Raw genomic sequence first — 10,013 nt, 5'->3', positions numbered from 1 at the left:
TTGTATTTTAAGTATCAGTTTATCAGTCTCCCATCAGATTGGGGATTCCTTCAGGGAGAGACTCTCTTGTTCACTTTGTCTTGAAATAGGTACCAGATTATTTGACAAATGAATAATGAACAGCACTTCAGATGGCATGCATTTATCCATAATTATTGAGTATTAACCTACAAATATTCTATAATCCGATTTTAAATCCTTAAATTTATACCAAGGCTTTGATTTAGCTTATGCTAATTTTTAAAATGTGTAGCTTTGAGGCATTTTATTATAAAAAGCTGGTATTCATATATATATAAATGAGTAAGAACTTAAAAGTCATCATACATTTACTTCATTTTTTAGCTTGACCTTCTAGTAAATCTTTAGCTTCATTGATTTTGGCTGCTATATAAGGAGATCCTCCCTTGTCTGGGTGATTTAAAAGCATAATTGGTTGATGAGCATCTCTTATCTTTCCCTTATTGGCAGTAGGGCTTGTATCTAGTATTAATGCTGCTTCCTGTTTTGTCATTTTGGGTTCAAACCCACCTCTGAAGGTGTAATAGCCACCACTGAAGGCAGATTTTGGTAGACTTTGAAAAACTTGTTTTACTTGAGGCTCCATGTGCTTCGTGGCTTGCAAAGCATATGGCCTGCAAATCCTGCAGCAGCAATGGTCAGTCCAACTGCTATGACTGTACTGGCCATGGTTCCTGCTCGGCTCCTCTGCCTCTACCGGGAGTGCCCAAGTTCTTAGTTTTTATATCTTTGACAGTCTGCTTTGATTTGAACTCTTAGGTGATTGTTTAGCTAGGTATGGAATTGTAGGTTATGTTATTTTCCCTTATTATTTTGAAGTTACTACTGTCTTTGTGCATCTATTGTTGCCTTTGATAGGATTCCTGTTGGTTTGATCATTGTTCCTTTGAAGGTAGTTTATCTTTCCTCTCTTGCAGCTTTCACACTTTTTTCTCTTTTTTCTTGGTGTTCTGTAGTTTCACTACAGTGTTGTATCTTTGTTTAGTCTGGGGAGTTAAGGAGCTCTTTAAATCTGAGGGTTTATATCTTCACTTCTGAAAACTTTAAAAATATTATATCTTTCTTTGTTCACTGTAGTGTCTTTTTCACAGATGACTATCATATGCTGGATCTTCTGTCTAAATTTCTCTTTCATATTTTCCATTATTTATCTTCCTGTGGTACATTCTAGGTGACTTCTTTAGACCTATCTTCCAATTTAATAAATTTCTCTTCCTCTTTGTGTTGTGTGCTCTTTAATGTATTATTTTGTTTGCCAGTGATAGAATTTTTTTCAGATTTTCCATTTTTAATAATACACGCATACCTTGTTTTATTGTGCTTCGCTTTGTTGCACTTCACAGATCCTGTGTTTTTTGCAAATTGAAAGTTTGTGGCAATGCTCTGCTGAGCAAGTGTACTGGCACCACTTTTCCAACAGTGTTTGCTCACTTCATGTCTCTGTCACATTTTGGTAATTCTTACAATATTTCAAACTTTTTCATTAATATTATATTTGTTATGGTGATCTGTGACAGTGATCTTTGATATTACTACTGCAACTCGCTGAAGGCTCAGATGATGGTTAGCATGTTTTAGCAATAAAGTATTTTAAAATTAAGGTATGTACGTTGTTTTTTTAGATACAATGCTATTGCACACTTAGTAGACTAGAGTGGAGTTCAAATATAACTGTTACATGCACTTGGAAATCAGAAAATTCATGTGATTCGCTTTATTGTGATACTTGCTTTATGGTGGTGATCTAGAACTGAACCTGCAGTATCTCTCAGGTATGCCTGTACCTTGATCCTGCCATGTGGAATCTATTATCTTTTTTCATCTGCTTAATGGCTATAAACATTTATTTTAAAATTCTTTTTGAATTGCTTTAGTATTCAGAGTTATTTGATTATGAGCTTTTGTTGCATTTGCAAACTTTTATAGCATTGGATTGCTTTGTATTCTTTGCAATCTTTCTGAGTTCATCAGTACTAATTATATATTTATAGGTACGTGCTGGATTGTGGAAGCACCCTTATGGGACAGTTTTGTGTTTTACTGTGGATGTATGGGTTTCCCAGGTTTGGACCACTTTTTATACTAATTTTTTAGTTTGGACTTTGCTAATAGCTCAAAGAATTTTACACTCTGCTGGCATGCCTTGCAGGGCAGGGAATTCAAAATTGTCATGACTGACTCTGCTTCCTGCTGTACCTTGAGGCAAACCTTATCTTTAGACTGTTGGGAGTTTTTTCTACTTCTAGTTCACCCCCTGGTCTTGCTTCTTGGAGGAAGTTCAGGACTCAAAATCTTGACTTTTTGTGTCATTGCCACAATCTACATCCATTTCTTCCTGAGGGACACATGGCTTATTTTTCTAGCCCCTAGAAATGTATTTTTCTTATCTTAAACTCCAGCGGTGTACTTTGAAAATTTTCATCAAATTTTATTTAGAATTTCTAGATGTCTTTGAAGTGGGAGGAGAGACTTCACACCTCAGATCAATTTGCTATCTTTGCTGGAAAGGCCTCCAATTTTTATTTTTTTAAATAAACTTCGGCATATTATATATATGTGTATATATATGTATACATATACATATGTATATATATATGTTTTGTTAATTGCTTTTGTACCTCTAAGAGTTTATCATGAAACTTATGCCATTATTAATCTTCTAAACCGTGATTCTTTAGTAGTTATTTTCCACAGAATGGATGTATTACTTATCTAGGCAATCCCTGTTGTTGCATCTTAAGTTTCTGATTTTTTTGCAATTATAAATGATTTTTCTGTGAATATCTTTATGTATGTATCTTTGTGAGCATCTCTGCCAGGGCTACCTTCTTAGAGGTGAAAGAATTGTATAACAGGATAGAATCTTAATAATTTGAAAGACTGACAAAATATTAGTAATGGGAAGTACACTGGATGTATCACAAAAATTCTGAACATTAAGGAAAAAAGGAACAGGGTAAAATTGTGAGAGGAAGATAGAAATACAGTGGATTAGAACTTTATACCATTGTAAACATCAAATCTCTGTTCGCTGAGTTCATACAACAGACATTTAAGACATTATGTTTAGTATTGTAACTAATAGGGAGGGATAAGAAATGAATAAGACATGGTTTCTGTTCTTCAGAAGAAGATAGGTGAATTCTTAATGAAGATAAATAGAACTATATGGAATTCTAATAAAAAGGCAGCCATAAGTAAGTAATATACTTCAGGTAACAGGAGGCTGCTGTGAGATCTCAGAAGGATCTACCTAATCCAGCTTGAGGGGCCATATCTACCTAATAATTTACAACTCTTAAAATGATAAGAAAAAGGTTTAAGCAAGAATGAACATATGGTTATAGGAGGAATAGTTGACCCAGTTAATAATTTTGTGTGTATAATTACCTCAATAAGCATTTTCTTGTATGAGTGAGTTGCCTCTCAACATGGCTCACTCCTAGTTCAAATGGTTTGTTACCATGTCACCAGCCAGAACAACAGTGCCAAGCCTGTTCTTTAGCTTCTTTACAGCAGCCACACCCTAATAGTCATCGCAACTTCCTCCTTCCCGATAGAAACTTCATTGATCTGGTTTTCCACCATTCTTATACATGGCTATGTGCATCAGAAGAAGCTAGGCCCATCTCCTGCTCTAGGGTTCCAGTTAACTAAGTCAGTCATAGAGTGTTCCTTGCCAATGACTGGTTTAGGCATAGGCATGTAATACAATTTTGGCAGCAGGAAAATTTTGCTTGGGGCTTTCTTGAAAAGGTTTATTCACCCATATAATGAGGAAAAGATGGTCTTTTCACTGGCTATTGTTGGTTCTGGATATTGTACTTGGAACTGTTGCAGTCATCTTGCCATCCGTCTTAGGATGAAGTCAATATATAGGAAGGTGAAGCCAAGAAGGAGAGAGGAAACCTGGAGGCTGCTCTGCTACCTAATGTTGTGATAATAAATGCCCACATGGTTTGAGTTATGTTTTTCTGTTACCTGAAGCCAAAATCTTCCTAACTGATGCAGGAGGCAAGGTGTCCCTTGGGACTCTTGTCACCTCAGGACAATCCCTGTAATTTACTCAAGTGTCTCATGCAGGGATACAGGCGATATTCTGGGTGACTTGGGCTGCTTTCCTATTTGTTGCCTTTGGACAGTTACCAGAATAACTGGATATTTGCATTTCCATATTACAATGTCTCTTTCTAACCTTTCTTTTCTAACTTAAAAGTAGGTTCTTCCAATTGATGTTTGAATGACCTAAAACCAAGAGAACTATTGATATTGCACAGTAGTGATGCATGTATTTCCTATTCAATTCCTTTGTCATGAAAATTAGGGAAAAATATACAATGAAAATTAGTTTTGGCTAAATATTATGAAAAGTAAAAATTTCCACTTTTCAAATGTGATAAGATAGCTTGCATTTATTTTATTGCTTCCTTTGTGTCTTCACTGTGCCATGACCATAGCTTATCACTCACTTTGAAACTTTTTCAAGCATCGAAAGTCTTTTTGTTTCCAAATGATTTCTAAATGATCAACAGCACCTCCCCTGCTGAAAAAGCAGTTGTAATAAATTAGATTAAGTTGATTTTATAAATTCAGATTTATAATTGGAGAGTATGGGGGACTGTTACAGCTTGAGGTCACCTTGAGCAAGTGACTTGTTTGTTTTAGATTCCCTTGTTGAGAGAATTCTGATTCACATCTATAAGTAGTTGCAAGTTTTAGGATTTTGTTTGTTTGCTTAAGAAGCTTGTTTTTGTAATCTCTTCATTAAGGATGGTTAGAAATACTTTATTCACAGTTCACAGAGGAGCAAGTTAACCTGGTTGCATAATGTAATGTAGTGAAAATTTCAGATGTGAGTATTATAATATTGGTATGTAATATTCTTGTATGTGCCTGTATTTAAATACCATTTTAGAAATGTGCTGTTTAAATGAAGAAATTAAAATAGCATAGCTTTTGTAACCCTTGAAGTGCCCCGGCATAGCTTGAATTTGAAAACCACTGCTTTTTAAAAATTATTTTTTACAGTTTTTCTCACACCATGTAGCAATAATTTGATGCACTTCGTCTTCCTTGAGCTGCTCAAAGGCAGGGCTCCTGTCTCATTTATGGTGAATTTAGGTGCACAGTTTTATTTTTACATGGTTACCCCTCCTTACACCAACTGAGAGCTTTCCAAGGCAATATTCCTCATCCATATAGCACAGTGCCCACTGCATGGAACATCTATGGAATGAATTGTATTACATCCCAGCAAACATTTCTCTGCCTATTCTATCTGTTCAGCTTATAGAAGACCAAATTAGGGGTTGATTTCATTGAAGCTTCTCTTAAAGTATATGTATGTAGATCCATTTATGGTGACTTTTGTTGTTTTCTTTATGTACAAGATAAAAAGATACTCATAGAAATTTAGGAAGTATAGAAAATTACGAAGAAAATAATCACTGTGAAACTTTTGCATTTCCTTTCAGTCTTTCTTCTCTGTATATATTAGTTATGTAAATGATGTCTATGTCCTGCTTATTTTCCCTAACATAAGTGGGCCTTTCTTCACTCTATTAAAGTTTTCATAAGCCTAATTTTAATTGCTTTGTGAACTATTCCATCTTATGAAAGTACCATGGTTTATTTTATGCATTGTCTATTCTTGGACATAAAGTTTCTAATCTGCTTTTATAAATTATGCATTACAAAATGCTATGATATTTTTCATATAATGTATCAACTGTGCAAAGATTTATTTGTTTAGCATAAATTCCTGAAAAAAAGAAAGTACTGGGCCAAAGGCACAAACATGTTCAAGGCTCTTGTTTTATTTTTGCTTTAGATAAATTTGTCATTGTTGCTGTTGATACTAGAGAAGTTGTATCTGTTGGTTGCAGTTGGATGATTGTTGATGCCTCAGAAAATTCTGAGAATTAAGAATTTTAGAATTTAGATGACAGTAGAAGCAAAAGCTAAGTTAGATTTATCAAATGAAGTGGATAACAGAACCAGGGCATCATGCTTTTTAAGAGAAGTGGCTTTCAGACACTATATCTTGAGTCTCATTTCCTTGGGGATTCTATCTTCCAGGGCTTTTTCTTGCTGGATTTACATTTCCTGAGTTTCACTTGTGTCTGACCTTTCCCTAAAGAGCAAGGGATGGAGAACCTTGTTGGGAATGCACTCCACTTAAGAACCAGCACCCATTTATTTTCTCACAGGCTGACCTTGGGTTCTGGCCAGAGGAATACAGACCTGATTTCTCCTCTTGATTTTGCATTAACAAAGCTTTTTTAAGCTCACACGTGTGGAAAGACCTGATAGAGTGGGAACATCATTTTGTTTCGGGGAAAGGATAATATGTATAAGGGGAAATGTTAAGTCTGGATTCTTACACATTTAAAAATTTTAACCTATTTACCCAGAAGCAGAAATGATTTGGGGCTTAGAAGAAAGTCACAGATAATTTGTAATTCATATGTTGTTATCCGATTTAAAGTCATATCTTTCTTCATCTAGATCATATCAGTCTAATTCTAAGAGAAACATCCAAGGTGTTTGAATGGAATTTTTTTTAATGTAAAGAAATGGCACATTAAAAAACAACAACAACAAATTGGCTTCCCACAGTGGCAGACTTGCAGCTGTTAATTAATCCCATAATGAACGGTATATACCCACATATTTTCCAAATCAAATATGGGTATATACAGGCCTGGCTTAAGATTCTATAATACAGACACTTTACCTGCTAAGGAAAAAAAATTAAAAACAAGATTGCCCCAAGGGTTATAAGCACTGAGGGAGAGGTAAGAATAAAAAAGCCAGAGAGAGGGAATGATGTGACTTTGTAGAATGCCTACTTAGGACAGAGAGGGGAGGAGATTGTAGGGATGGTTGAAGGATAATGCAAGTGCCTGGTCATTGCTTAGAAAATCTGATCAGTTATCCAGATCAAGTCATGCTTACATTATTAGAACCTGGGTATTAAGAACTGCCATTCAGGCAAGTACTGATGATTGTTTTTTGCTAGGAGGTATATTAGAAATTACACAGTACTTCTGAAAAAAAAATTCTATTTGCCCTCCCCTGTAAAATTCTTTTTCAGAGAGTGAAATTACATTTTTATGACTCTAGCTTAATTTGGATTCAGTTGAGTTCAGTTTTTGAAAACGAGAAATTAATCCTGAACTGGGCTAAAACTTGGATTGCTAGAATGGCTGATGATTGCATCTCCCCCTAGCCTGCAAATTTTTTGAGAATCCCATTAAATTTTATTCAGGAGTCCCTTACCAGCCAAATGTATTGTTTCCATGGATACAATTAATGGGGAAAGCAATTTTATAAGACTGATGTGAAAAATGAGCACTTCATCAGCCCCCCTGCTGGTCGCGTTTAGAGACTGGAGGAAGGAAGTCAGCTCTTGTGGGGTTGGAAGAAGCTCTGTGGTGTAAAGGGGGCAAAACAATGAAAGCAGAAGTCAGAAGTGTCTTTTTAAGTGTAAGGAATTAACCCTGAAGACTTAATTGGAAAATGCCACTAAATTGTGACACCTTTTCACACCCTTTCTGTTTACAGAATCCACTCTGGGACAACTTTAAAAAAAAAGAAAACCCAAAAACCAAAACCCTAAAAGACCATTCCTTAAAAATACAGACCTCCCTTCTCCTCTAATTGCTGAAACAGGTTTTAGGGTATTTGGTGCAAGACAGATAGACCTAAGGAAGAATGAAAGCCTTAATGAAATGAAGGACTCACTAGCTCTTAACTGTCACTAATTTCTACCACAACATTTAAGTTTTAGGTAATTATGACTCAATCATCAAAATTTCTCTTGATTAGCATTTTTATTCATTTATTCTCTGAAATACATACAATGGGGTGAAATCAATATCACCTCATCTCATTTTCTAAAATATTAAAGTGAAAATAATAGAACCACAATGCAATTTTCTAAGCATCAAAGAATGCTTTCACTCCACTGCCCCAAGCCCAGAGCAGAAATCTAGAGAGATTTCTTGACAAATTCAGAGCCCTGCTGTACAATGGTTACATGGCGTGTGAATAACTATTAAAAAATGTTTTTTAAAGCCTACACTAATTTGGGAAAGAAATGAGACTGGAACAATTCTGTGTTCAGTTTAAAGCACTGTGCAGCTTGTGACAAAAATGTTGCCCTTTTCCTATTTTTCCTGTGAGTGGAAATAGGGGATAGGCAACTTAAAAAAAAAAAAGTAGAGTGTGAACAAGTACATTTCAGGGTGAATAATTCAGTTTAATTGCATACAAGCAAATTCATTTAAGAAACTATTTGTTTATATTTTCTGCAATACAGCTATCCTGTTTTTTTCCTTTTCTTTCTTTTCTTTTCTTTTTTTTTTTTGTGATTGTTTGAAAGGAGGCTGTTAAAAAGCTGCTTTCCCCTGCAGAGGGCAGTCTGCCTCTACAAAATACACACAACCCTGGCAGCATTTGAACATAGAGAACAAGTATGTAAAATTATTTTCTTAAGCTGTGAATGTAAATAATTCTTTTTGTTTTTGGATAACACTATGGGAAAAAGTCTTCTGTATTAGGAAAGTATAGATTGTGTATAGCTCTATGAGTGTTTTCCTCTTGCCCTTTTATGTATTGTTTGGCTGACCTTTTTTTTTTTCTTTTTTTAGATTGAAGGCATTTTTGAATAAGCATTGAGCAAGAGAGATAACAAATAAGGTCCCACATGGAGGGGGAAATGGTAATCAGGAGAATAAGAGAAACCTCAGGCTGGATTGTAGATTAAAAATGTATTTGTGTCAAGAATTCGAGGGCCTACAAATTGTACTGCAAAGGCAGAGAAAGTAAAACATACCACCTGATATTTTTTTTAAATACAGAAATTAATTTCAATTTAAAGAGGTTTCTATCTGCAGCTGGAGATATTTAATCTGAAAAATGTGAGAAAATAGGTATTTCTTTCTGTAATATTTCTCTCCTCTTTGATGTATGTCTCTGTCTGAGAGAGGAATGGATTAAATAGAGGCAGCTCTTCCAGAGGAGAATTGGAACCTTTCGAGAAGAGGCGCTGATAAGCGTGTAACTGATGCACAGATAAATACAAGACAACAGAATTCCAAAACAGTTTAATTGTAGATTTTCTGGACTTCCAAGGTAGAGGGTAACACTTTCTGCTGACCAGGAGAAAAGTGCCTAGAGATATTGTGAAGCCTTAGTTTAAGGGTGTGTGAAAAATGATCAAGCTGCACATGATCATTTCCATAGATCATCTTCAATGGGCAAAATAAGCCACCTTCCTTGTGTAGAAATTCATAAACACTGAAAAAAACCATTATGTGGTTTTTGTTTATTGAAATCATAAATAATTGTATAAAAGGCTCCTTAAAAACACAATAACTAGTATAGGGAAAAATGCTCAGCAACTTATATCTTGGGAATATTACAGGAATCTGCAGCTAACACCGATTTTCACGTCATGAATGCAAGTTTGGAAATACCTTTGAGAATATCTTTTGCTGCTTGTCTGCCTATTTACTTGCCAGGATTTTCTCAGTTCCTTTTCTAAAGCAGTTTGAAAATGTGATTTCGTGTCGAGATGCTTTTGTGAAGTGCAATTTATTTATTCGCTTCTCACCACATATGTTTTTATTAACGTGCAATTATTACATAGCAAGATAACGCCAGCACAAAATATATTGTCTCTAAATGAAGAGGAGGGACTGTAAGTGGTTTAATTTTTGAAACTTATATTTTTGAAGCTGGCTCTCAAAGCATGCAGCTTTGTAGTCTGCGATTTATGACAGCTGCGGTCGAGCCAGGTGGAGCAAAAGCAGCAAAATGGCAGGACAACTACTGTAAGGGAAGGTCATGAGGAGTCTTCTCAGTTTCCAATGTGAAATTTAATCAGGTTCCACAGAATGATGTGATTTATCTTGTTAGCCCATTCTGAACTATTTTGAAAATATAAATTATAAACCTTTCAAATTTAAAACGTAGGGAGATTCAGA

At 35.2% G+C, this 10,013-nt stretch overlaps 1 pseudogene across 1 annotated transcript; it reads right to left on the bottom strand.

Moving 5' to 3' along the window:
- Window positions 1-297: 297 nt before the first annotated feature.
- On the bottom strand, window positions 298-690 carry LOC308606197 (mitochondrial import inner membrane translocase subunit TIM14-like; annotated as a pseudogene). The gene has a single exon. The product of its transcript is annotated as a mitochondrial import inner membrane translocase subunit TIM14-like (transcript).
- Window positions 691-10,013: the final 9,323 nt, after the last annotated feature.

The sequence above is a fragment of the Mesoplodon bidens genome, assembly GCF_964165515.1.
Source record: "Mesoplodon bidens genome assembly, chromosome: 18".
In the NCBI taxonomy this organism is placed as follows: Eukaryota; Metazoa; Chordata; class Mammalia; order Artiodactyla; family Ziphiidae; genus Mesoplodon; species Mesoplodon bidens.
This window is presented reverse-complemented; position numbering and strand designations above follow the sequence as displayed.